Genomic DNA, 25,885 nt, shown 5'->3' with positions numbered 1-25,885 from the left:
ATCCAAACATCCACTGGGAAGAACCGATCCACGACTTCTATTCTGTGTCAAATGTACTCTATGTCCTTGCCACCGACAAGCTTGAATCTTATTTTCTTTAGCATACGAAACCTATCGGACTAATCAGGTTCAACAATCCAAGTCCTAAGATTACCCTCACCAACACCAATAAATAACTTGTCAGGTGTGGGGACAAAATCTGATGGACTATTATCACTTATGATGAAAAAAAGAACGTGATACACCATAGCTTCCTCTTTTGTGTATTGTCCCAATTGAACATTCCCAATTAATTTTATACCCTTAACCACGATTTTGTCTGATTGACGGTCATATCTTTTATTTCCCAACTTAATCCCATTTAGCAATCTCGCCACACCTCTGTTGTCAAATGTAACGTCCTTTAATTGTTCATCATACAGTTGTAACTTCCTTACTTCCCTCTTATTCTTTTTAATATATCAGGGAATATTCTACACATACCGTCTGCGAACATTTGATACTGTAAAGAAATATGTTTTTGCAGTGGGATACCTATTGTGGTGACTTTGTTTTCTAGTACCTTGTTTTGTCCCTCTTTTTTTGTCTTTCTTTGTTGTTGATTGTTCTGGTATACAATGTTGTACTCCTTAGAAGAGTATCCCGAGAATTACGAGCTGTTCACTCAAATGTGTGTAGATCATTTTTTGACGTGGCAAATAAGACTGTGCAAAAAGTGGCAGCTGTCAACTCCGGCAAAGTTTGTTCGTGGGTACGAAGAGCAGAGGGCAAAAATATCAAAGCTAAGGTGCCTGAACAGAAGGGTTAACAGAGGTAACAGATCATGTAGAAGTGTTAGGATAAAAGAGTTAGAGTGTTTTTTAAAAAATGGAAGGAGTCGTAAGCAGCTAGTATCGGACTCCTCTTGCGTACCGGAGGTCAAGAACACCGACAGTTAGTGGACATAAGTGTAGTTATCCTAGTCGTGTACCTTTTAGGGCGGTGTATATTCGTAGACAGTATGTGTAGAATATTCCCTGTCCAAACATCTATTGGGAAGAACCGAAGGCAGACAAGGATGGCCGAAAGGTAAATATCATAAATTGAGGTTGAGCAATCTGAGTAGTTAAGAAAGCCAAGTTAGGATCAGGACTTGGAGCAGATGCAGTACAAGCGGCGAGAGGCTGGAAGGTACTCTAAGTAGGAGCTTAGAACGAGAATATGAATATCTTTTCTTGGGATAATTGTACTTCCAATGGCCCCTCTGATGGTAGAAGGCACACTCATCTAAAGCTCGCGGCCTTTTTTTGGGCTTTGTAATGGCCTGAAGCTGATGGAGCTAACATTTGTTAAGTATTATAATTATTTAAGTCTAATGGTAGTTTTGGTACTTATAATATTTGGGCCTATTATTATAAATAAATGTGTCTAAGAGAAGAGCCCTAAGTTTTGGGTAATAATTTTATATCAGTTGTATTATCTCTCTCTCTCTCTCTCTCTCTCTCTCATTCTTTTTCTTATTCGTCTGTAAAACTGACATGGTATCTGAGCAATATCTTCCTCCTTGAAGATTTTTTTTTTGTTCTCTTTTTCCATTTTCTCTCTTTTTTTTCTAGTTTTTTTTCTGTAATATTTCACAAAAAAAGAAAAAAAAATGTTTGCCTGGTGATGGGTAACATTTCTATGATTTTATCTTATTTTTTTACTCATTTTTTGATTTTTTTTCCATTTTTAATTTTTTTTTTGGTTGGAAAAATAGGTGATTATTTTGAAAATCTTTGATCGAGATCCTTTAAGCTGGTTTTTCTTGTTCTTTTCTCTTCCTTGGGAGCCGACTGGTACAATGGAGGGCTCTAGTGTCCTTGTTTTGAAGTTTATTTGAGGTTTCTATCACTTTATATCTATGCAACATTGTCTGCTTTTGTTTTCTTGCCTTTGATGGTTCTGTTTGCATTGGCCTTGCCTTGTTTCTATCTCTAGAGGTAACTTGTTGTCTCTAGTTTGGTTTTTGGACTTGTCTCTCTTTGTCTTTCTGCTTCCGTGTGCAGTTTTGTGGTTTTTGATTTTCAATGGCTAAAGGAGAGAGTAAAGACCCCAAAGCCAATGCGGAGAGTGCGATGAATCATGTGATAACCCTTGGTGATAGTTCCTCTTTTCAAATCAGTCCCGTTAAACTTGATGGTACCAAAAACTTGATTTGGTCATGCTTCTGTAGCCTCTCTATTGTTGCCCATCGTTTCACTAGCTATATTACCGGTGTCCACCTATAACCTGATGATGATGGTGCTTTGCGTACTCAATGGATTTTTGAAAATGCTTTAGTTATGACTTGACTAATCAACTCCATGCAGCCTACCATTAGTCGGACTTTCTTTTTATTAATGATGCACAAGCATATAAGTTGAGGAAGAAGATCCGAGGCTTGGATCAAAAGGATAGATCTCTTGCGGTGTACTATGTTGAGTTAAGTAGTTTGTGATAGGAACTTGATTATTATCAGAGTTTCCAGGCTATTTTTTCTAAGGATGCAAGTTTGTTTCAACAAACTGTGGAGAAGGAGTGTGCATATGACTTTCTTACTGGCCTTAATTTGGAGTATGATCATATTTGTGTTCAAGTGTTAGGTTGTTCCCCTTTTTCCACCTTACGCGAGGCTTATGCCCTTGTTTAGAAAGAGGAGAGTCAATATAGTGCTATGACGTGTACCTCTATTACGAATCACTTTGCTTTGGTTGTTGCTCTTAACACCCACAATAAGAAGCCTAGTCCATTTTAGTTTGGCAATAAGGGTACTTTGGTTGATCGAGATCGGTTAAAGTGTGATTATTGTGGGGAAGATAGACATGATAGAGAGCACTGTTGGAAATTGAATTATCGTCTTGATCGGTGACGTGCCCGTGGTAGTGTAGCTCCATCCCTAAGCACATGTGTCCTATTAAATATAGGAATTGAAATATTATGTTGAATATAGGAATTAGAATATTTTTGCTTTGATTGAAGAAATCTCTTCTTTATGCTGTTTCCTAAAATTGTACTATAAATATATTATATATACCTGGCCTCTACCTCATTCAAAGGTAAGCTAATTCATTCTCTTTGTTCTCTTTGGTATCAGGGCCATCCTAGTCGTCTCTCTCTCAACCACCCATCACCACCTACTGCCTCTTTTATTCTCTTTAGCCATCGACAATTCTTCCTAGTCTCAGCCTACCACCCGACAGCCCTTCCTAGCTTATTTTCTCCACTCGAAAGCCTTAGCCTGCCACCATACAACCCTTCCTAGCCTTCATTAGCTTTTGCCCACCACCTGACAGCCCTTTCCAACCCTTTTTCACCACCCCGACAACCTTAGCTAGTCTTCACCCAACCTCCAACAACCCCTTTTCTTCCTTGCTTTCACCTCGGCAGGCCTTCTTTATCCCTTCTGAAGCTCTAGTTGCTGCCGACTAGATCTTTTTCTGGCCCTACATGCTTCGGCTACCTCTTTAGTGTGGTTCATGACTGTTTTTTTCCCTTTTGAGGTGTTATGTTGATGTATTAAACACCTTTTGTTCTGTTCTTTTGCTCTTTGGGGCTATTGAATTTATTCGGTAGCATTTATTTGGATAAATCGTTGAGTTTTTTTTCAGCTTTTGGGATTTTTTTGTGGACTGTGTTTGCTGTGTGTATGTGTTTTTCAGCCACTATTATCTCACCATGATTGAGCCATTCTTTGATATTGCTTCTGATGTACCCACAAAACCTATCCCAGTGAGTTCTAATTTTTCTCTTTTTCATCACATTACAAGTGTGGTGTTGAATGGGAAAAATTTTGTTGTGTGGGGCCGTTGCCTTAAACTCTATTTAGGGGAAAAAGAAAAGGCCTATTGGCTCTCATCTTCTACTATCCAACCTACACCAACAGATCCTACACATGTCCAGTGGAATATAGATAATTCCACTATTCTAGGATGGATGTTCAACTTCATGGAGGATCGTATTTACCATATGTTTCTTTATTGCAACATAGTTCCGAGTCTATGGCATACCTTGTCTCAGATGTATGCCCATGCTCATAATGATGTTTGCATCTATGAGCTCTATCAGGACATTACTCATGCCTTATAGTCTACTTTGGGTTTTTCTATGTCAGAGTTCTTTGGCTATTTTCAGGCTTGTTGGGAAGAATTAGCTCAATATGAGCCCTTAACTGAGTTACCAGCAGATGCTGCCTCTCTTGTGCCCAAACGCCTTGCACGCTAGCACACCTACCAATTTGTGATGGGTTTAAACTCTGAGTTTGAATCTCTTAGAACTCATATTTTAACACATCACCCATGCATTTTCTCTATGAGTTCTTTCCCACCATTGATAGTGATGAGTGTCGTAGGCATCTGGTTTAGCCAAGTCCTACTTCACTGTCTTCGGTTTCATATGATCAGATGGCTCTTGCTTCCAAGTTGGTTCTCAGTCTTCTATTGGTCCAATTGCTTGCCATCATTGTGGTGCTTCTGGTCACGTTAAGGCTATTTTCTTCAAACTGCATCCTGAGTTGAGGCCACGTTCTTCTTACCCTCGTGGTACTTGCACCCTTCAGATTGGTCAGCTTCAAGCTTAGCTTGGAGCTCTCCCTACTAGCTCTCATGGCCCATCATCTTCCACTGCTGCCACTATTGCTACAGGTACTTCTACTGCTTTCCTTGTTTGGTCTACTAGTCCCTTATGGGTTCTGGATTCCAGGGCTAATAATCATATGAAAAGTGAGTTCTTTTTTCTTTCTTCCCCAGTCCCTACTATTATTGCCCAATCTGTATGTCTTGCTGATGGTTCTTCATCCTCTATTCATCATAAGGGTGTCGTATCTTTATACCCTACCATTACTTTATTGTCTATTTTACATGTTCCAAATTTTGCATATAATTTTTTATCCGTTAGTCGTTGAGAGGGAAATTTATGATCTGAGATTGGGCCGTGACGTTAGCCGGACAGATTTGGGCCGAGGTATTGGGCTCCAAGATCAGGTCGTGATATTGCTCGGTAATGGCAAAGCCCACGTGGAACCGAGTTATCTGATCTCGGTTCCGTGAAGGCCAGACAGGTGGAGGAACAGCCTAGATGAGGCTCCCCGGCTCACGCGTTGCAAGGTTGTAATGCACGCACCTTAACCCGGTAGGAAGGCCTGTGCTTGGAGCTTGGCCGAGAAGGTCTTTGGCTGACCGGCATTACCAATCTCCAGCTCAGCTTCGCTGGAATACAGTTGAGCACGGCTGGAATTAAGCCCGGTAGTAGGAAACTACGACATCAACTGCACTTGGGCATGTTCAGTATGGCCGTTGATAGCCGAGATAATGTTGCCCGGTTGCCGTGCTCCCAGCAGAATGAGCTGGCAGTTGGGTTAGGTGATATATAACAAGATTTGTGCTGACAGATGGGATAACAGAGCCACGTGTCGAGAGACCAATGGGAGTAGATTTGGGGCGCAGAAGGGTATATAAGCATGTCTGCGCCCCCCATACGCGATACAGGAACACTTTGTAAGGAAATTCTTACACTCAAACACTTCTCTCTCTCTCTCTCTATCCTAAGGTGTGCGCTAACTTGATCGTCAGAGGGTTTTTCCGGCCACACACCGCCGGGTAGCTCACCGCCGTTGTGCTCGCAGGTGATTGGACAAAAACGGAGCTCGGAAGAAAGAAGTACGAGCTTACCGGAATATTTGCTCCCCGTACAATTGGTGTCGTCTGTGGGAAGCTTGACAAACAAAACCTTGTCTTCCAGGCTCATCTGATCGCCGTTCATGGCAAACAACGATGAGATTCCATTGTCTGCCATCGACGGAGCCATCCCAGAGTTTATCCAACGGAGAGAGAGACATCCCGCCATCCTTCTAATGGTGGATTTGGAGACATTCCCCGGAGAGCAGTCGGGGGAAGCGCGGGATAAGCGTGGGAGAAGTTATGGTCATTCGCGGAGTCCAGACGGTCATCGGCGGTGGAGAGAGTCACACGCCAGACGTCTGGAGCACAAGTTGAGGGACCAAGACGCCGTCATCCGGCGAATGGCAGCGGAGATGGAAGAGCTCAAGCGGCATGTCAAAGGGAAGGGTGTAGCTGGAGTGGGTGACCACAGTGAGCGCACCCCATCCCGCTGTTCAGGCGGTCAGAGTCAGCGACGCACTCCGTCCATTTCTATTACCAGAAGTTACCAGGTTGGTGATTCCGACGTGCATGCAGAGAAGTCTAGCGCGCAAGATAGCACTTACCGGCCCTCACGTCCAGTGACGACGTTGAGGTACTCTTACTCCGCTCATTCAGAGGATTTGCGGGTGGTCTTAAAGGAGCGGGCTCGCCGGCGGGAAGCTCAGAGGATACCGGCGTTCCAGCGGTTATCCTACGGGGTTCACGCCAGCAAAGAGGTCGAAATGCCTCCACCCCGCCAAGCAGTGCCACTCCTAGTGGATTCAGATTTGGCAAGGTTAAGTGCCACCCCTTTCTCCTTGGAAATAGAAACAACACCGCTTCCGGCAGGCTTCCACCAGCCAAAGTTCACGCTTTACGACGGGAAAACCGATCCCTATATGCATGTAAGTCATTTCCGACAGGTTATGGCCAGACATAGGCGGAATGATGCTCTTATATGCCTCATCTTTCCGTCAAGTTTGGGTGAACTGGGCTTGAAATGGTTTGAAAGGCTGCCGGAGGGGAGTATTGAGAGGTGGCATCAGCTGGCCGAAGCCTTTGTCACGCGCTTCAAAACCAACACCAAAACACCAAAAGAAGTTGATCACCTACTAAGTGTCAAGATGGAACCGAGCGACACACTGAAGGCATACAACTCCAGGTATTGGGAGACCTTCAACGAGATCTTGGATTGCATGGTCAACCTTGCAATCACTCAATACAAGCGTGGTCTCCCGGTCGGACATAGACTGCGGGACTCGCTTACCATGCACCAACCGACGTCCATGGGCCAGCTCATGCAGCGCATCAATGAGCACATCCGAGTCGAGGATGATGCGTCAGCATCTACCGTGAAGGCAACTCCGGTAGCAACAGATAAGAAGACAGCAGGCAAAGTGCACGCAGTTGGGCAAGAGTCCAGCCGCTCAAGTGACCGAGCAGAGGAATCGGACCGTGGCTCGAATCGCAAAAACCGGGGTAGAGGACGTCGGAAGGACCGGGATGACTACCCCCAAGATGACGTAGCGGAGGCAAACAGAAGGTTGAAGGCAAGGACTGGTATAACCACGGTCTTCAAGATTCCAATCTATCGCATACTTAGTGAAATCCGAGACGAGGAGTATGTCCGGTTTCTTGCTAAGTTGGGCGATGAACAAAAGGGCTACAATCCGCGGTATCGTTGCACATTTCATCGGGAGCGAGGCCACCGGACTAAGGATTGTTTGCCTTTGAGGCAACACCTAGAAGAGCTAGTCGCGACCGGACACCTAGACCTTTACATTGATGAGGGCGTAAAGCGAACCAAGCTTCGGTTGAGCTCAGGGGACAGGATGACCGAGATGCACCACCACAAGGAGTTATTAATGTCATCCACGGCATAGTGGAACCAGAGCGTGTTTGCGAATTCCGGGGTATGATCAAAAAGGCAGAACATATGAGGGAGGTTTTGTCGGTACAGCCTGCCACCAAGAGGGGGAAGACCGTAGAGAAAGATGTGATTAGTTTCACCTCAAGGGATCTAGAGCGCATTCAGACGCCGCACAACGATGCCTTAGAAGTAACACTCCGCGTCAAGGAATTCGATGTCAAATGGATCTTGATCGATCAGGGAAGCTCGGTCGAGATCATGTATTACGACGCGTTCAAGCAGCTCAAGCTCCAAGAGACAGACTTGGCTCCGGCAACTTCGCCACTGGTTGGTTTCAACTCACAACCGGAGTGGCATTTGGGAAAGATTATCCTGCCGGTCAAAGCGGGATCCGTGGTCAAGCAAGTGAAGTTCTGGGTGTTACAAGTTCCTTCTACTTACAATCTAATCCTTGGAAAGGGATGGCTCCACGCCATGCAAGCCGTAGCGTCGACCTACCATTAGGTGATGAGATTCCTCTCGGCTATGGGGGCAAACGAGGAGATCTGGGGAGATCAAGTCATGTCCAAACAATGCTTCGTGGCAGTGAACAGGAGCCGTGCTACCAAAGGCTTCGTTCAGATGATAGAAGGACCCTACAAGATAACCGGTCTGGCAGGCAAGGGGGCATACCACTTAGAGGATCTCGATGGTAGAGGAATACCCCGGCCATAGAATGCGGCCAATCTTAAACTGTACTATTTCTAGCTTTTGTTTTCTTTTTGTGCAAAGGAATTTTTTGCCTTACACTTCAGAATGTAATTCTTTTTGTCAATATATAGAAGTGTCTTCTTTGCCTTAGCATTTTGATTTATTGCTTTGAATACTTGAGATTCTCAACCGAGATGATTTACTCCGATTGAAAGAGTTGATGTTTTTGTCAACTTAAGTATTCTCAACCGAGATGAGTTACTCCGGTTGAAGGAGTTGATAGTTTGTTCGACTCAGAGATTCCAACCGAGATGAGTTACTCCGGTTGAAGGAGTTGATGGTTTGTTCAACTCAGAGATTCCAATCGAGATGAGTTACTCCGGTTGAAGGAGTTGATGGTTTGTTCAACTTAGAGATTCCAACCGAGATGAGTTACTCCGGTTGAAGGAGTTGATGGTTTGTTCAACTCAGAGATTCTAACCGAGATGAGTTACTCCGGTTGAAGGAGTTGATAGTTTGTTCAACTCAGGGATTCCAACCGAGATGAGTTACTCTGGTTGCAGGAGTTGATGGTTTGTTCGACTCAGAGATTCCAACTGAGATGCCCTACTCCGGTTGAGGGAGTAGATGCTTTGTTCAATTCTATCAGAATTAAAACCGAGATGGTGTATTCCGGTTATACAAGATGTTTTGTTCAGTTCAGGCACGCTCAACCATGATGGTGTATTCCGGCTATACAAGATGTTTTGTTTAGTTCAGGCATGCTCAACCATGATGGTTTAGTCCGGTTGAAAGAATTAGTGATTTGTTCAACTTTGTTGTTCCCACCGAGATGTTTATTCCGGTTGAAAAAGTTCCTCAATTTTGCTAAATTTACCAAGATGTTAACTCCGGTCAAGCTAGTTGGTGATTTGTGCAACTTAGTGATTTAAACCGAGACGTTTTGCTGAAGATAGAGTTCGAGAAAACCGTGTAAATACTTGATGAAATTAAAGCTTTTCATTAATAGAAAGTTAATACAAAAGGAGGGGCAGAGAGCCCGGTTACATGTGCAAAGCAAAAAAAGCAATAGAAAAAAGAAAACAAAGCTAAGGGGGAGAGATTGGTGAATTCATCATCCGGAGTTGTCTCCAAGTTCACTGCTGGAGATCGGTCTTCAACACCGGGCTGCCCCTGTTCTGGTTGCTCCTCTCCGTCAGTATCTTCCCCGGCCTCTTCCTCTTCAAGCCCTTCCTCGGCCTCAGCCTGCAATGCACTGAAGACGTCATTGGCATATGGCACGAGGTAGGCCGGCAGGGAAGCAGGCGGCGGGGTGGCAAAGACGTCAGTATTAGGACCCTGACCGAGATGCTCGCAGGCAGACTTCCAACCCGCTTTGAAGTAGATGTCTTGGGTAGCGAAGACCTGCTTCTTGTAGCTTTCCTCGGCTTCTAGGAAGCCGGCGTTGTTTGCATCTCGACAGTCCTTCTTCCTTGACTTTTTCTGAGCGTCCAGCTCAGCCTGGAGCTCATCGCGCTTCTTCTCGGCCTCGTCAAGCTGACCGTGCAACTGTTGTTGTCAACATTGGCGATTTGGAGAGATGCTTTTCCCAGCCAAGCTCGGCTTGGAGGCTCTGGACTTGGCTGGCTGTGTCATTTGCCTTTTGCCGAAGTCTGTGGATGCGTTCCATTACCAGGTGCTGCTTTTGGATAGCCTGCAAGAAACGAATTTGATTAGTGAAGGAACCCGGCAAACACTTGTAAAATTTCAGTGGAAGTTGGATCCTTACCCTGGTCATGGATTTCACAGCTGATTTCACCAACCGGGTGTCAGGGACGTGATCGCTGCCAACCACGTCACTTGGCAGCAAGAGAGCTTTCGAGAGGTCAAAGGCTAACAAGTGCTCCTTATCGCCCTTGACAGAAGCATTTGTCGGGATATCTTGGCCCCGGTGCTTGAGCTGCGGCCGCCATGGTGGAATGGGATCAGCAGTGTTGGTGGGTTGCTCGGTTGTTAGCTCGGCAACCAGCTCGACAGTTGGATCTGCGCGAGGTCTTTTGCCTGCCCGGCGGGGTTGGCTGGATTGCCCGGCAGCTGGAGATGCCAGGGCAACCACAGGGCTGCTGGATTGACCAGCAGCATGAGACGGGGGAGAAATGCTTGGTATTTCGGCGGATGTGGCTGTGAGGAGATTCTTGATGCGGCTTCTTTTAGCCATCTCTTGTTCCTCGGTCAGCCGGATTAGCGGAACATCTGGCAGATTTGGGTCTGGAAGAGGAGTTGGAGAGCGGAGAAAGTCTGTAACTTTACTTCGACGTGGAGCTGAGTATCTGTAGGTTGGAGTGTAACCGAGCAGCTCGTTGCAATCTCGGTGGCGATAGAGGAGCACGGTTCGAATTGCCTCTACGTTGGGAAATTGGTAGTTGGCTTACAAGGCTTGGATTGCTGCAAAAGAAACAAGAAAACTGGTTAATTACGGAATAAAGAAGGTAGGCTGACCGAGCAAGTTTGAGCGGCTTACATGAGGAACTGAAGTTCTTGTTTACAAACCAGCTCGGTACGTCGGCTGTTTCGTAATTGCCCGACACCCAGAAAAAATCGTCGTCGTGCAAGTCTTTATCTGGGGTGCCGGTTACAATTTTCTCCTTGCCCGGTCTGATTTTCAAATAATAGGCTAGGTCGTCACCGGTGTGACCCATCGTGTATTGCCTTAATATCTCGGCTAAACCTAAGTTGGTGCCTAGCCGATTGTTCAGTTCATGGACGCCGTTGATAATTCGGTAAGTGTTGGTGGACACTTGTGTGGCTGCCAGCCCGATGCGGCGGAGGAACTCGGTGATAAGTGGGTTGAGTGGGAAGCGGAGGCCTCCTTCGATGATAGATAGCACGGTGAAGGGGCATTGTTCTGATCTGCCCCATGGCGTTGTTTGCTCTTCTGCAAGCTCAAGGTGGACGTCGGCCGGGATGCCGTACTCCTCCCTGAACACGGCCAAGGCAGCCGGAGTATCTACGAGGAAGCGGAATTTCCCCATTTACGACCGGCTAAATTAGCTCGGCTGTGGTTTGGCACTGTCAGGTGATTTGTGGCTGCTCGGTCTTTGGGAGCCTCAGGAATGGTCAGTGGTCCCCTTGAACTCTGCAGGAAAAGGAGGGCAAGTGTAAGAGGGAGCGCGGTCTCGTAAAGCGGGCTTGACTTTAGCTCGGTCGTTTAGAGTGCCAAACCACCTCGGTCGTAGAGGCTAACCAAGGAGCTCGGCCGCCCAAGCAGACTAGATTTTAGCCCAATTGAGCGGCCAAGACCTTTGTTATCCCGGTTCTTGCTATGGTTAAGTCTAACAGGTTATTTGCTCGGTCGGGATGGTTTTTTGGATCAAACGAAGACCTGGAGCCCGGTCCGCCCCAGTTCTTCGAAGTTCATCAGCGAAAATGAAGAACACCATGAACAGTGGGAGGTTGGGACGATTTCTATGGCCTATGTCCTAAGAACTACGTTTTATTGCCCTATTGTGTGAAATATCAAGGAAAATAACAATAACAAGGGTTGGAGGGCTTACCAATATGGAGCAGTGGCTGCTTCTTCTTCGAGCGCGAGTTCAGGAATGGCAGAGAAGAGGCAAGAGCTCTGGGTTGCTTGGAATGGCAGTGAGTCAGTAAGAGCTCAAGGAAGATGAGGGGGGAAATGTTTATAGAGGAGACGAGACTGCCCAAATTCAAATTCTGGCAAGACGGCGGGTTGGCTGCTCGAGAACCAATGGCAGCCCGTCACGTGTCCCCATTTATGACAACGTCAGAACTGAAGAGACAGGTTGAAGAGTTGAGTCAACCAGGCTACTTTTGAAGAAGAGGACGTCAACCAAGGAGTATAACCGGGCAAGTTTGCAGACAGGAATGTCAACTAGCCCGGTCGCCATTTCGCATTCTGAGGACCGAGGAAGTGTTATCCCGGTCGAAATAAGTAATCCCAGTCACGCTTTTGCGGACGGAATTAAGGGGCAATTGAGAGGGAGATTTATGATCTGAGATTGAGCCGTGACGTTAGCCGGACAGATTTGGGCCGAGGTATTAGGCTCCAAGATCAGGCTGTGATATTACTCGGTAATGGCAAAGCCCACGTGGAACCGAGTTATCTGATCTCGGTTCCGTAAAGGCCGGACAGGTGGAGGAACAGCCTAGATGAGGCTCCCCGGCTCACGCGTTGCAAGGTTGTAATGCACGCACCTTAACCCGGTAGGAAGGCCTGTGCTTGGAGCTTGGCCGAGAAGGTCTTTGGCTGACCGGCGTTACCAATCTCCAGCTCAGCTTCGCTGGAATATAGTTGAGCACGGCTGGAATTAAGCCCGGTAGTAGGAAACTACGACATCAACTGCACTTGGGCATGTTCAGTATGGCTGTTGATAGCCGAGATAATGTTGCCCGGCTGCCGTGCTCCCAGCAGAGTGAGCTGGCAGTTGGGTTAGGTGATGTACAGCAAGATTTGTGCTGACAGATGGGATAACAGAGCCACATGTCAAGAGACCAATGGGAGTAGATTTGGGGTGCAGAAGGGTATATAAGCATGTCTGCGCCCCCCATACGCGATACAGGAACACTTTGTAAGGAAATTCTTACACTCAAACACTCCTCTCTCTCTCTATCCTGAGGTGTGCGCTAACTTGATCGTCGGAGGGTTTTTCCGGCCACACACCGCCGGGTAGCTCACCGCCGTTGTGCTCGCAGGTGATCGGACAGAAACAGAGCTCGGAAGAAAGGAGTACAGGCTTGCCGGAATATTTGCTCCCCGTACAGTCGTCTTGCTAAACAATTTAATTATGTTATCATCTTCTTACCCTCTTCTTACCTTATAGGACCTATATTCAAAGAGAATTTTTTGCAAGGGCTATAAGCGCGATAAGCTTTACTACTTTGGGGATCCACCGGATGAGCCTGCTTCTTTTTCTTCTTTAGTTAGTTTTAAGGCTTCTGTTTTGCCAGTTATCATGTCTTGTGCTTTTAATATTCAGACTTTAGAATTATGGCATTCTCATATAGGTTATGTTAATTTTCAATATTTATGTCAATTTTTTCCTTCATTTAATAAAGCTTGCAAAGACGCTAAATTTCATTGTGTGGTTTGTGAGTTGTCTAAGCATATCCATACCAATTATATTCCTCATATGACTCGGTCTCCTAGTGCTTTTGATCGTATATATTCAGATGTTTAGGGTCCTTCTTCTGTCACTGCTTTGTCTAGTCATAGATATTATGTGACTTTTATTGATGATCACACTAGGTGCACTTAGGTTTATCTCCTTTACTGTAAGTCTGACGTGTTTCCCATTTTTGTTCAGTTTTTACAAATGGTTAAAACTCAGTTTCATATAGTTGTTCAAAATATCCGTTCTGATAATGGTGGGTAATATATTTCTAATGAATTTCATCTTAATCAAAGCGATATTCTTTAACAGCTTACTTGTCCTTAGACCCCTGAACAAAATGGTATTATTGAATGCAAAAACCATCATATTATCTGTTGTCCAGGGTCTTCTTCGGGGTATGGGTGTTTCCAAGTCTTATTAGCATATGGTTGTCCTCGCTATTATTTACCTCATTAATAGGATCCTTGGTCATGTGTTGCATGGTCTCACTCCGTTTCATATCCTTATGCCCACTACCACTATGTTTCCTCTCTTATTTCGTGTCTTTGGGTGTACCTGTTTTGTTCAAAATCAGATTCCCACTTGCACTAAGTTAGATGAAAAATATCTATTTGTTATGTCTTCTTAGGGTACTCTTCCATGTCCAAAGGGTATCGGTGTTATGACCTTGTGTCTCATCACTTTCACCACACTTTGGATGTTACTTTTTGTGAGGATCTTTCTTTCTTTGGTACTAACCCTCCTTTGCAGGCTTCTCCTCCCGTTACTTCCACTATTCGCCCGATGCCCATCTTGGACAAGGTTGAGGATGAGGTTGTTCCCCTCTCTCCTTCTCAACCTTCGCCTCCTCCACCATTGTAGGTATACTCTCGTTGCCCACTCACTCAGCCCCCCTGCCGCCCCTCCAATCTTTAGGTCAGGTAACTCTTCTCCTTTAGCTCTCTCTCCTCCACCTCCTCATCGTAACCTTCCTCAAGATCAACATTCGCTAAATCGTAAGGGTTATTTAAGTAGTACTAATCATCTCATTTCCCAGTATCTTTCCTACGATAGAATTTTTGATTGGAGCTCTCCTATTTCACTGATGCTGACTATGCAGGATCTATGATTGATCGACGTTCCACTTATGGCTTCTGTACTTTCTATGGTGATCATCTTATCTTATGGAAAAGTAAGAAGCATGTGGTTGTTTTTAAGTCTTCTGCAAATGCTAAGTATCGAGCCATGGAACATGGGATATGTGAGATTCTTTGGCTTCGCTCTATTCTAGTAGAGTTGGGTTTTAAGGAGACTACTTCTTCGTCTTTATTTTGTGATAACAAATCTTCTATTATATTATTCTCTAATTCTGTGCTTCATGAGCATACCAAGCATATCGAGGTTGACATACATTTCATCAGAGAAAAGGTTCGGACTGGCATTGTGAGTCTATCTTTTGTCTCTTCTTCTCAGTAGTTAGCAGGTATGTTCACAAAATCTATGGGACAGATATTGCTCCAGTCTTCTATTGTCAAGTTATGTTTGTTAAATGTTTTCATGCTAGCTTGAGCAGGATTGTTGAATACAAGAACTAGAATATTATGTTGAATATAGGAATTAGAATATTTTTATTTTGATTGTAGGAATCTCTTCTTCTTTTGAGTTTGGCAACACCATTTTGTTTAGTTAAAGAATTCCAATTTAATTAAGATGGGAATGAAATTCATTAGAAATATATTCCCTATCATTATCAAAACTGATATTTCAAACAACTGTATGAAACTAAGTTTTAACCATTTGTAAAAACTGAACAAAAATGGGAAACACGTCAGACTTATGGAGAAGGAGATAAACCCAAGTGCACCTTGTGTGATCATCAATAAAAGTCACATAATATCTATAACCAGAGAAAGCAGTGATAGGAGAAGGATACCAAACATCTAAATGTATAAGATCAAAAGCATCAGGAGCCTGAGTCATATGAGAGATATAGCTAGTACGGGTATGCTTAAACAACTCACAAACCACACAATGAAATTTAGAATCTTTGCAAGCTTTATTAAATGAAGGAAAAAGTTGACATAAATATTGAAAATTAACATGACCCATACGAGAATACCATAATTCTGAAGTTTGAATATTAAAAACACAAGACATGGAAGCAGGCAAAACAGAGGCCTGAAAACTAGCTAAAGAAGAAGAGGAAGGCTCGTCTAATGGATTCCTAAAGTAGTAAAGCCTATCACGCTCATAGCCCTTGCCAAAAATCCTCTTCGAACTTAGGTCCTGTAAAAGGAAAGAAGATGGTAAGAAGATAATAACACAATTAAATTGCTCAGCCAAGTCCTTCTTCCCTATCTCCGATTTTATCTAATCAGATGGCTCTTGCTGCCAAGTCTGGTACTCGAGCTTCTACTGGTCTAAGACTTGCCATCATTTTGGACCTTCTGGTTATGTTAAAGCTCATAGCTTCAAACTACATCTTGAGTTGACGCCACGTTCTTCTCGGGCTCGTGGTACTAGCACCTAGTATTATTTCCTAGGATGAGCTTCACACGTTTGATGGCTTGGCTTGATACCTTTCCTACCACAGCCTCTTCTGCCTTTGTTTTTTCCAAGCTAGTGCACTTAGTACGTCCTCGTCACCTTCTTGGGTTATTGATTCTGATGCTACCGACCACATGACAAGTGCCTATAGTATTTTCTATTCTTATTCTCCTTATTTTGGGCGGGATAAGGTTAGAGTGGCTAATGGCATTTTATCCTCTATTTCCGGAAAGGGTTTAGTTCATTGTTCCTCTTCACTTTCCCTTTCATTTATTCTTCATGTTCCTAATTTTTTCACTAACTTTCTATTAGTAGCCTTACTACTCTAAATTGTTATGTGACCTTTTTTTCTTACTCATTGTGTTTTTCAAGAACTAGTTATAGGGAAAACAATTGGTAGTCACGAAGCGCAAGGTGGACTATATTTTTTGGATGCCTTGTCTCCTTCGTTACCTTTGTCCTCTTCTCAGGCTCTTCAGCGCACTACCAACTCCTCGTTTCATCTCCTTCATTAGTGGCATCATCATTTAGGTCATCCTTCATTTCATATTTTAGAAAAGCTTTTTCCTTCATTAGTTCGAGAGTGTTTTAGGAATAATTTTGTTTTTGATGCTTGTGAACTTGCCAAACATAAATGCACTTGTTATCCTCCAGTTAATAAAATAAGTATTTTTTCTTTTATGCTTATTCATACTGTGTGGAGGCCTTCTCCTATGGTTTCTAATTTTGGGTATCGGTAGTTTGTCACATTTATTGATTGTTATTCCTGTGTGACTTGGATTTACTTTCTTCGGGCTAAGAATGAGGTTTGCTCTTGCTTTCAAATTTTTCATAAAATGGTGACCAATCTGTTTAGTGCTCAAACCAAAGTTCTTCAGAATGATAATGGGACTAAATATGTTGATAGTGTTTTTGGGGCATATCTTAAGGAGCGTGACATTCTTTATCAAACCAGTTGTGTTGCCACTTTTAAGAAAAATGGCTTTACTAAATGCAATAATGGTCATCTCCTTGAAGTTGCTCACTCTCTTTTGTTTACCATGAACATTGCTAGATCTTTTGGGGGTGATGCTCTTTTTGCTGCTGCCTACCTTATGAGCCGCACGCCCTCTAGTGTCCTTTAGTTCCACATTCTCCCTGAACTTCTTCCTGTGGCTTCTCCCACTTCTTCTTTTTCTCCTCGGGTTGTTAGATGTGTTTGTTTTGTTCATCTGCACCCTTGTATTCATAGGAAGCTTGATCCTAAAGTTCTACGTTGTGCCTTTGTTGGTTACTCTGCTACTTAAAAGGGTTACAAATGTTATGACCTTGCACCCACAAAGTGTATGTTAGTATGGATGTCACCTTTCATGAGTCCGAGTCCTTCTTTTCTTCCTCTCCACTTTCTTTTCAAGTGGAGCGTTTTCCGAAAGATATTGCAGATGAGATGATGTCCTATTAGCATAAGTTATCCTTCTTTCTTCATACTCAGTATGCTGTTATTTGTGGTGAAGGGGAGCCTAAGAGTTCTATTGATGGAGAGCCTAATGTAGGTGACACAGGTGGCCTTTTGGACAAGGTTGATCTTAAGACTTATTCACGGCATTAGAAAGAACAGACTTATGTTGTGCCACTAAGTCAATCATCATCCCTTGTGCTTGTTCTAAATCATGTTTCGATTGATTTTATAGGTAATGTACCTCAATCTATTTATTCACTAGTAGTTGATAGTTCAATTGTTAATGATTTGAGTCTTCCTGTTGCTCTTAGAAAGGAGGTTAGGGCTCGTACTCAGCACCCTATTTCTAAATTTGTGTCATGTGATTTAATGTCTCCTACATATCATGCTTTTGTTTCTTCTGTCTTCTGTGCATATCCCACGGGGTTGAAAAGAAACTATTAATAATCCTAAGTGGAAAATGGCTATGGTAGAAGAGATGAAAGCTCTAAGTAAGAATAATACTTTGAAGTTGGTTCCTCTTCCTAATGGGAAAAAACCCAACAGGGTGTAAGTGTTCACCATTTAGCAAAAATCGGATGGGACTATTGAATGATACAAAGCAAGACTAGTGGGCATGGGATTTACTCAAGTATATGGAATTGATTATCAGGAAACCTTTGCTGCTGTAGCGAAGATGAATTCCATTCTTGCTCTTCGTTCATGTATGTCTAACCTGGGATGGCCTTTACAACAACTAGATATGAAGAATGCATTTTCTATAGTGATTTGGAGGAGGAAGTATACATGGATGTGCCACAAGGATTCTCATCTCAATCTATGGTTGGAAAACTTTGTAGGTTAAAGTGGCTTATATATTTATCCTACACTCGACCAGATATTGCATATGTAGTTGGGATAGTGAGCCAGTTTATGCATGATCCTCATGCAACACATTTAGATGTTATGTATCGCATTTTGAGGTACCTTATATCAGCTCTAGGTGAAGGGATTTTGTTTTCTAATCACGGTCACTTGATGGTGAAGGCATTTACAGATGCAGATTGGGTAGGCTCTATAGATGACAGACAGTATACCTTCGATTATTATGCTTTTGTGGGAGGAAATTTAGTCACCTAGCGTAGTAAGAAATAGGTAGTGGTATCCAGGTCTAGTGCAAAGGCAAAATACAAAGCTATGGCCATGGAACATTTGAACTTATGTGGCTTCAGTCCTTATTGTGACAACCAATCATTCATGCATGACATATATCATATTATTCTTGCATTCGTGCCTTGTCTAATATGTTTATGTGAAATATGGCTTATTAGAACTAGAAAAGAGAAGAAGAAGTTAGTTGAAACCTAAGTGTAAGGAACTATTTGTTTGAGCCTTGAGTTAGGGAATTTGTCTTGAACTTGAATGTTGAGTACTTAGGTAATTCAGAAAACCTTAAGTGATGAGTTTAATGACCTTAATCTAATGAGTAGAGTTTAATGGGTACTTAATTAAAAATTGAGTAGGATTAGCAACAGTTAAGTAAGATTAACTAAAGCCTAGGTAGGATTAATCAAACAAATGAAGATTAAGGATTAAGTATGGTTAATTAGAATTAAGCTTGATTAGTTAAGCTAATGAAGCAATTAGTGACTTAGGCTAATTATTTCCTACAAACAAAAACGGGAAAGATAGAGAAGGATGGGGAACAATTGAGGGCTTTGTGTTCTTGAAGAAGAAGAAAGAGAAAAGAGAGGAAACTATCAAAGATCAAATGAAAATTCAAGTCTTTAACCTAGAAATCAAGGAAAATTCACTAGGAGGTAAGAAATTCAACCCCCTTTCGTGTTTTTTTGTTATAATCTGGTTAGAAAATCATTTAAGATAGGTTTTGAAGGATTTAAGTTAGAGTTTTGAGGAAAGTTTTGGAAAACCAAAAAGGATGGAGGAATTTGCAAAGAAATTAGGTTTTGATTTGTTCTAGCCTTGAATTTGTTGCATATGAATGTTTTTCTACCAAACCCACATCATTTATTCTGTTTTAAAACCTCAAACATCATGTTTTGGAAGATTGAAATGAAGAAATGGAAGGAAGTTTGCGGAAGAACACAAGTTGAGAAGTTTTTGGATTTAAACTTGTTTTTGTTGGTTTGATCTTGAAATCTTCGCATACAAATGAGTTTCCATGAATCTTGCATCATATTTTCATGTTTTGGAACATTAAATATCATGTTTTGAAGCTTTTAGGTGAAGAAATTGCTAGGACTATCAAGAACACAAAGAATACCTTCAGCTTAGCATTATGCTTGTCAACGCTCAAGCGGCCACCATAGACCGCACGAGCGCGCAGAACCCTATCTACCCCAACTTGAGCCACCGCTCATGCGGCTTGAGCCACCGCACGAGCAGCCACAGTGGGTGCACGTGCGGCCAACCTTGAGTTGCATATTGCTCAACCTTCGCTCGCGCAGCCTAATTCTGACGCATAAGCGGCCAAACAGGGCATTCGTCCGATTTGTGTTCTTTTCATTCCTTTTGACCTACTGAAATTCCTTGTACATGTTTTGAACCTAAACAAAAATTAATTACAACTATAAACCAACTTAAAGTATGTTGGATTAGAAAAGAAAACTAAAGCTAACTCATACGTTTAAGAAGCTTGCAATTTAAGTAGTATTTCAATGTTTTGTTCTTGTTTTGTGTAGGTTAAGCTTTGAAGGAGTTTATATCCTCGTTCATAGAGCTATTTGTGAGTAGTAGTGTAGTAAAGTTATATTTGTTAAAACTATGATTCAAAATGCAAACTTATGCTGTGTTTATGAAAGCTAAGATATTGTTTTGTTATGAATGAGTATCCTATACTTTTGTATCATATATTAAGATGACATCTTGGATCTTGTTTGTTATTGGAAAACCATGCCAATAACCTCTAGCTAACTAAGCTCCTCTTGCCACCTGTTGTGGATTCTTGATTCGAAACCCTTGGAATGTTCATCGCTATATATATGCTTGCAAGTTAAGCTTTGTTTATCTTGATGAAATTATATTATGTTTGAAATATGATCTTGTGCTTGGTTTTATTGAAAATCATTAGTGTCCATTCATTTACCACTTTACCATATTACTATTCACTGGGAAATGGCTCACCTCTCTCCCCTAAATGTATGTAGGTGATAATGAAGAGCATGGTCAGAATGAGAAGTCGAGTTAGAAGTCTTTTTCTTTTATTTTGTACTTTTGAGAGCTACAACCTAGAGATGATAGCTTTGTATATATGTTTTGGTTTTTGTTAAGAATATGTTTTGTGAATGTTGTTCTTTCCTTTTCTTGTATGGACTTGTAAATGCCAAGATAAATAAATGAGAAGTATGCTTGTTTTGTTTTGATATGACTTATGTGCATGCTCTGAATGGACTCTTGGTAATTAATGGACAAATGTTTTCACATAAGCCCCAATGTTATCAGTCCAGTCTTGCCTTATCTTGTTAGGCCTTCGGTAGTCATGCACTATTGGTTGGTCACCACTGTTATTCTGTTTAGGGCGGGATGAGGTTGTGACACTTGACTGATATAGGAATCGTTTGTGGTGAACCCAAGACACTGTATTGTGACAACATAGTTGCCATCAGTATTGCTCAGAATCTTGTTTAGCATAATAAGACTAAGCACATTGAAATCAACAAACATTTTATTAAGGTGAAATTGAATAAGGGTTTAATCTACTTGCCTTTCGTGAAGTCTAAAGATCAATTAACTGATGTATTTCATGTTTGTTTGGTCTCTTATGTGGTGGGATTGGATTAATAATCCCGTGGGTCTCACCAAACCCATGTTTGGTTGTGCTACATGCTAATGGATTATGAGTCCATGGGACTATCAATTCTACTTGGGGGTAGGATTAGCATTCCCTTGGAGGGGGATTGCTAACCCATTCCCCTTGGATTGAAGCAAAATGTCTATTTTGTCCTCTATTTATCAAACACAATAAAATCTCTTTTTTATGCAATAAGGGCTTTTACATAATTTCATAAATTTAATCCCAACCAACTAGATTTAATCCCAACCAACTAATACCATCACACTACTCCTCAAACAAACACACGTTATCTTACATCTCTAACATAATACTACTATATTACTAATCTCCTCACTCAATTCCACCGTATTCATAATCTCATCCAACCTAATTTGCCAAACAAACATTGCCTAAAAGTTTTAGTAGTAAGATCTTTCATCCCATTTGTTATAAGTTAGGCATGACAGATATATTTGCACCAACTTGAGGGGAAGTGTTAAGTGTAGTTATTTGAGTCCAAGGGTAGTTTTGGTAATTATGTAATTTGTGCCTATTATTATAAATACATGTGTCTAAGAGAAGAAGCCTAAGTTTTGGATAATAATTGTATATCATCCGTACTCTCTCTCTCTCACACACACACACACACACATTCTTCTTCTTCTTCTTCGTATGTAAAACTGACAACAGCAATGGAAGCGAAGTAAGAGCCAAGAAGACATCTGATGACAGAGTCTGACTGGCTGTCTTGAGACGGGTTTGCTTAGAGAAGAGCTCACGAACAATAGCATCCACAGAAGGAAGAAGAGATCGGTGAATGATGCCACCATAGATAGCCTTAAACTGAGGGGAAAGAATCATTAAGAATTGTACCAAACGACCCTCCCCCCGAAACTGTACATAAGGGTCTAGTACCTTAATACTTGATGGTTCCATGAGAGCACACTGTTCCCATACCCCTGTCATCACAAATATAGAAATCCTAAACAGATTTGTCCCACTAACGAGCACCCTGAATTGCTAATTCCAACTCATACTGCATGGCAAAATTTGACTGCTAATAAACTCCCAGTAAATAGTCCCACACTCCTTGGCAATAGCGCATTTGGAAAATATCATCCCAATACGATCTTCCATGGAGTTGTGAAACCAAGTAAGAACTTGGGCATTGTCACAACCCCAAGTGTCAAAATCAGTCATATATCTTTCATGTTTCAGATTGTAAAAGAGAGAGAGAGAGAGAGAGAGAGAGAGAGAGAGAAGGGTCATGAAGTAGAGGTAGACAGAGTGAATCCTCACTACTTCAAATCCAAACGAGAAAGCAAAAGAGAAAGAGTTTCACGTGATCGTAATCAGAATCAAGAGAGTTATTGATTCATGACTTCAGACTAGAGACTAGAGAGGACCTATGAATCAGCCAACCTGAAATCAAACCAAACCAAACCAAAATCGAACCAAGGAGTTTGATTGTGAACTCAATGAGTCATTATTCTGAAGTCTTGTGATTCTGGCATCAAATGGGTTTTTGCGCTAGGGTTTTGAACCTTCAGACTAGGGTTTTGAACTAGACTCTGATACAATGTAAGTTTTTGAATAAACTTGTATATTCAATTGTGTGAATGGTTACATCAAGACCTCAGCATATATAACCCTAACTCCTAAAACTAAAAAGGAAATACAAAGATTACATAATCATAATCGTACCTAATATAATGTAATTACAATCATGCCTAAATCAAGCCTAATATATACAATCAGAAGTATGCCTAATAAAATATATATATACACACATAATATTCTCGCAGGTGGGATCTAGTATATTCTATATTAGGCATACTTTGAATTCTTTTACACCACCACCTCAAATTGAAAAAGTAATTCAAGGCAATTATCAAAAGAATGTGAAGGCTTTTGCAATTAAACATTCCTAACATTATGGGTTTAAAGAGTTCTGACAGAGAACTTTGTTCGAACTGCAAAGAGAAGGAACAAAACCATTGACCAAAAGTGATGCTTCCTTTCCTTGGATTGGCAAAGTAGACTTTACCAGCACTAGTATGAAGGGAAGTCAACATTTACATGCACACAAATATGTATATGGACATATCAAAACAAGTGAAGGGCATACTATGTATCATGTATGAAAATTAGAGGGGAAAATTGGTGCTTTAATCATATTCAACAACCAGTAAAATGTATTACATGACATAAAACACCTATCATCCATGAAGAGCGCAAGTAAATAGTGGAAAAATAATAAATAAATAAAGATCTACATTACCTGGGCAGGTAGTGCCACGCCAAATCTAGTCTTAATATCAAGTACTATATTTGGATTTCCATCCCAATTCATCTCCAGCTCCATTGTAATACCACCACCACTGTCTTTGTCTTCAATAATGGAAACACCTAATGAAAAAGATAGGGAAGCAATCATGGTACACCACATGTAAGTTGAAGAGAAATTTTCCCTTTTTTTGTTTTCTTATAGTGACAAAGAGAGTGAATCCATCCCTTGATACTTTTATAAACTTCTAGAAATCCTAGATTGTTTTTGTTTGTTTCTTGTAATGACAATATCTATATTATTAAAATCAAATATTAAAATGTACATTATGGATTCACCTTCAAATTCTCAAATATTAACATGAACTTAAAGCCTTAGAGTAATCTACATTCAAATACTAAGACACTAGTCAACTACTTGTACAATGGATTAGCAATCGAAAATACAGTAATCCCTACGATTTTGCGATAATTACACCAACGCCATTTTTAGCAAGGCTAAAGGAACTAAAAGTAATGCAAATAGTGTTAATACACAAAAATAAATACGATAAAATATATTTAGTGTAAAATATATGACAATATCATTTTTTTTATTCATATGATTGACGAGATTATGATGAAAATGAAACTAAGTATTATGTGGATTAAAACATTGAGGGAACCCAATATAATTATGCCAAATTTGTGGGTCTTACTATATTTTTTCCAAACCTCAAGGGAGGTCAATGTAATTTACCATTAAAAGAGTCTTTCTTTCTCTCTTTATCTTTATTATATAGATATGTACAATTTTTATAGCAATTCCAATTAGATAAAGTGAGGCCTAAGTTCATAGTTGTATCATTAATATAGAAGGTGCACACAAAGTTTCAAAGGGATTGTTTTTCATTTTTTTTTTCTTCTTAATCAATCAATTGTTGCAACAAGGCTACCTATGCTATCCAAACTCTGGTAAGGCTGTCAAATATGAGTATGTCTCTAGAGGTTAAATTCCTATAATCTCCAAATTATAGGATATAAGGACTCCTAAAAAGCATAGTCACTTCTGAGAAAATGCTACTTTTGTTTCGAACATCACATTAGACACACCCCAACTTGTGTTGGACACACATCCAAATGCATCCTATTATTCTTTAAATATTTTTACATTGGATACCGAGTGAAAATGTTTACATCCACAAGTGAAAATGTTATTATCATATATAACAAAAGCTTTGTGTTACTTTCTTTCTCCATCTAGGACTTCGCAAAAAATGCCCAATTTGCCAAACCACTCTATCCTGCACCGATCCTCCCCACCACTCGCGGTTTGAGAGGGTTGGTAGTTTGGATTGACAGGTTCCAAGCAATTTCTTGTGGGTCAGTTGAATTAGAGGTTTCAAAATGTTGAACTGGCTCACAAACCGAACTAAACCGCCATTCATTAATTGTGTGATAAGGTGCATGGTGCACCCTCCAACATCCAACCTCTTTCTCTAAATGTTTACCCTATTCTAGATATTTTTTTAGTTCTTTACCCCAAGTCCAACTTATGTTGCCATCATCACTTTGGCTACAATGACCCCAAAAGGCCCCAACCAAAACCAATCACTAGCCACCATGCTCACCATTGTCGCCTCTACCTCCATAAATTACACTACCGAGAAGGTCATTGGACAATCTCAAACCTCTCTGCTCTCTCTCTCTCTCTCTCTCTCTCTCTCTCTCTTTCTCTCTCTCTCTCTCTCTCTTATATGTCCTCACCCAATCTCCATCCCCTACCTACTTGTCCCTCTCCTCTTTTTGACTTCTCTCATCTGAACAAACTACCCTAAAACCCACAACTCTCTCTCTCTCTCTCTCTCTCTCTCTCTCTCTCTTAGTTCAATAATGAACAATGAACGATGAGTTCTATTTATCAAGAGTGGTATGGTGCTAGCTTTTATAATGGAAACCTTAGCCTCTAGGTGAATAATATAATCAAGCTTCGTCCACCAAACAATCACTTGAATCAGTAAGCATCTTTAGTAATGTTTTAACAATCTCCATCCTCACAACTTTTCCCTTGTAAAGCTAACGATTTCAAGATTTTTGTTATTCGATGCTCCTTGAAGGGGGCACAATTATTCAAACCCATTTGTATAAGACCTAGCCTGGCAAGAGAAAGGTCCCCATTTCATAGTAGGCTCCTTCCCCTACTATGAAGTGGGCCAAGATGTGGGTTTTCCCCACTTCGAACTGGGCAAGGCCATGGACCCAAACCAAGTTCTGTTTCCCATACCGAGGTGGGTCGAGGTAGAGCTTAAACCTTGGTCCTTTTCCCGCTCCGAAGTGGATAAGTCCATGATTTGGACTCCAAGACTCTTACTTCGAGACTCTTAAGCTCTAACAGATCAATCAGCATGATACAAGTGAAGGGTGCATGGTGCCCGCGAATGATGGAACCGCTCAACAGAGTCCTTGCTCTTCTCCAATGAGGAGCAACCTAACATAACAAATAAGTGCTAGGTGGCAGAGAGAGGAACATAGTGAGCAAGTCAAGTCTTCTCTATTAAAGGCAACCTTACCTCC

At 41.6% G+C, this 25,885-nt stretch overlaps 1 pseudogene across 1 annotated transcript in view; it reads right to left on the bottom strand.

Annotated features, from left to right (window-relative positions):
• LOC114265176 (synaptotagmin-5-like) overlaps positions 1–25,885 on the bottom strand; it is a 122,786-nt pseudogene that overhangs the window by 89,970 nt on the left and 6,931 nt on the right. The window contains exon 5 of the transcript XR_014349608.1: positions 23,328–23,455. The product of XR_014349608.1 is annotated as a synaptotagmin-5-like (transcript). The remainder of the gene's footprint in view (positions 1–23,327; positions 23,456–25,885) is intronic.

This window comes from Camellia sinensis, chromosome 13, assembly GCF_055761805.1.
Source record: "Camellia sinensis isolate YWXY chromosome 13, ASM5576180v1, whole genome shotgun sequence".
NCBI classification, from domain to species: Eukaryota; Viridiplantae; Streptophyta; class Magnoliopsida; order Ericales; family Theaceae; genus Camellia; species Camellia sinensis.
Note: the sequence above shows the minus strand (reverse complement) of the source record. Positions and strands in the feature narration are given on the sequence as shown.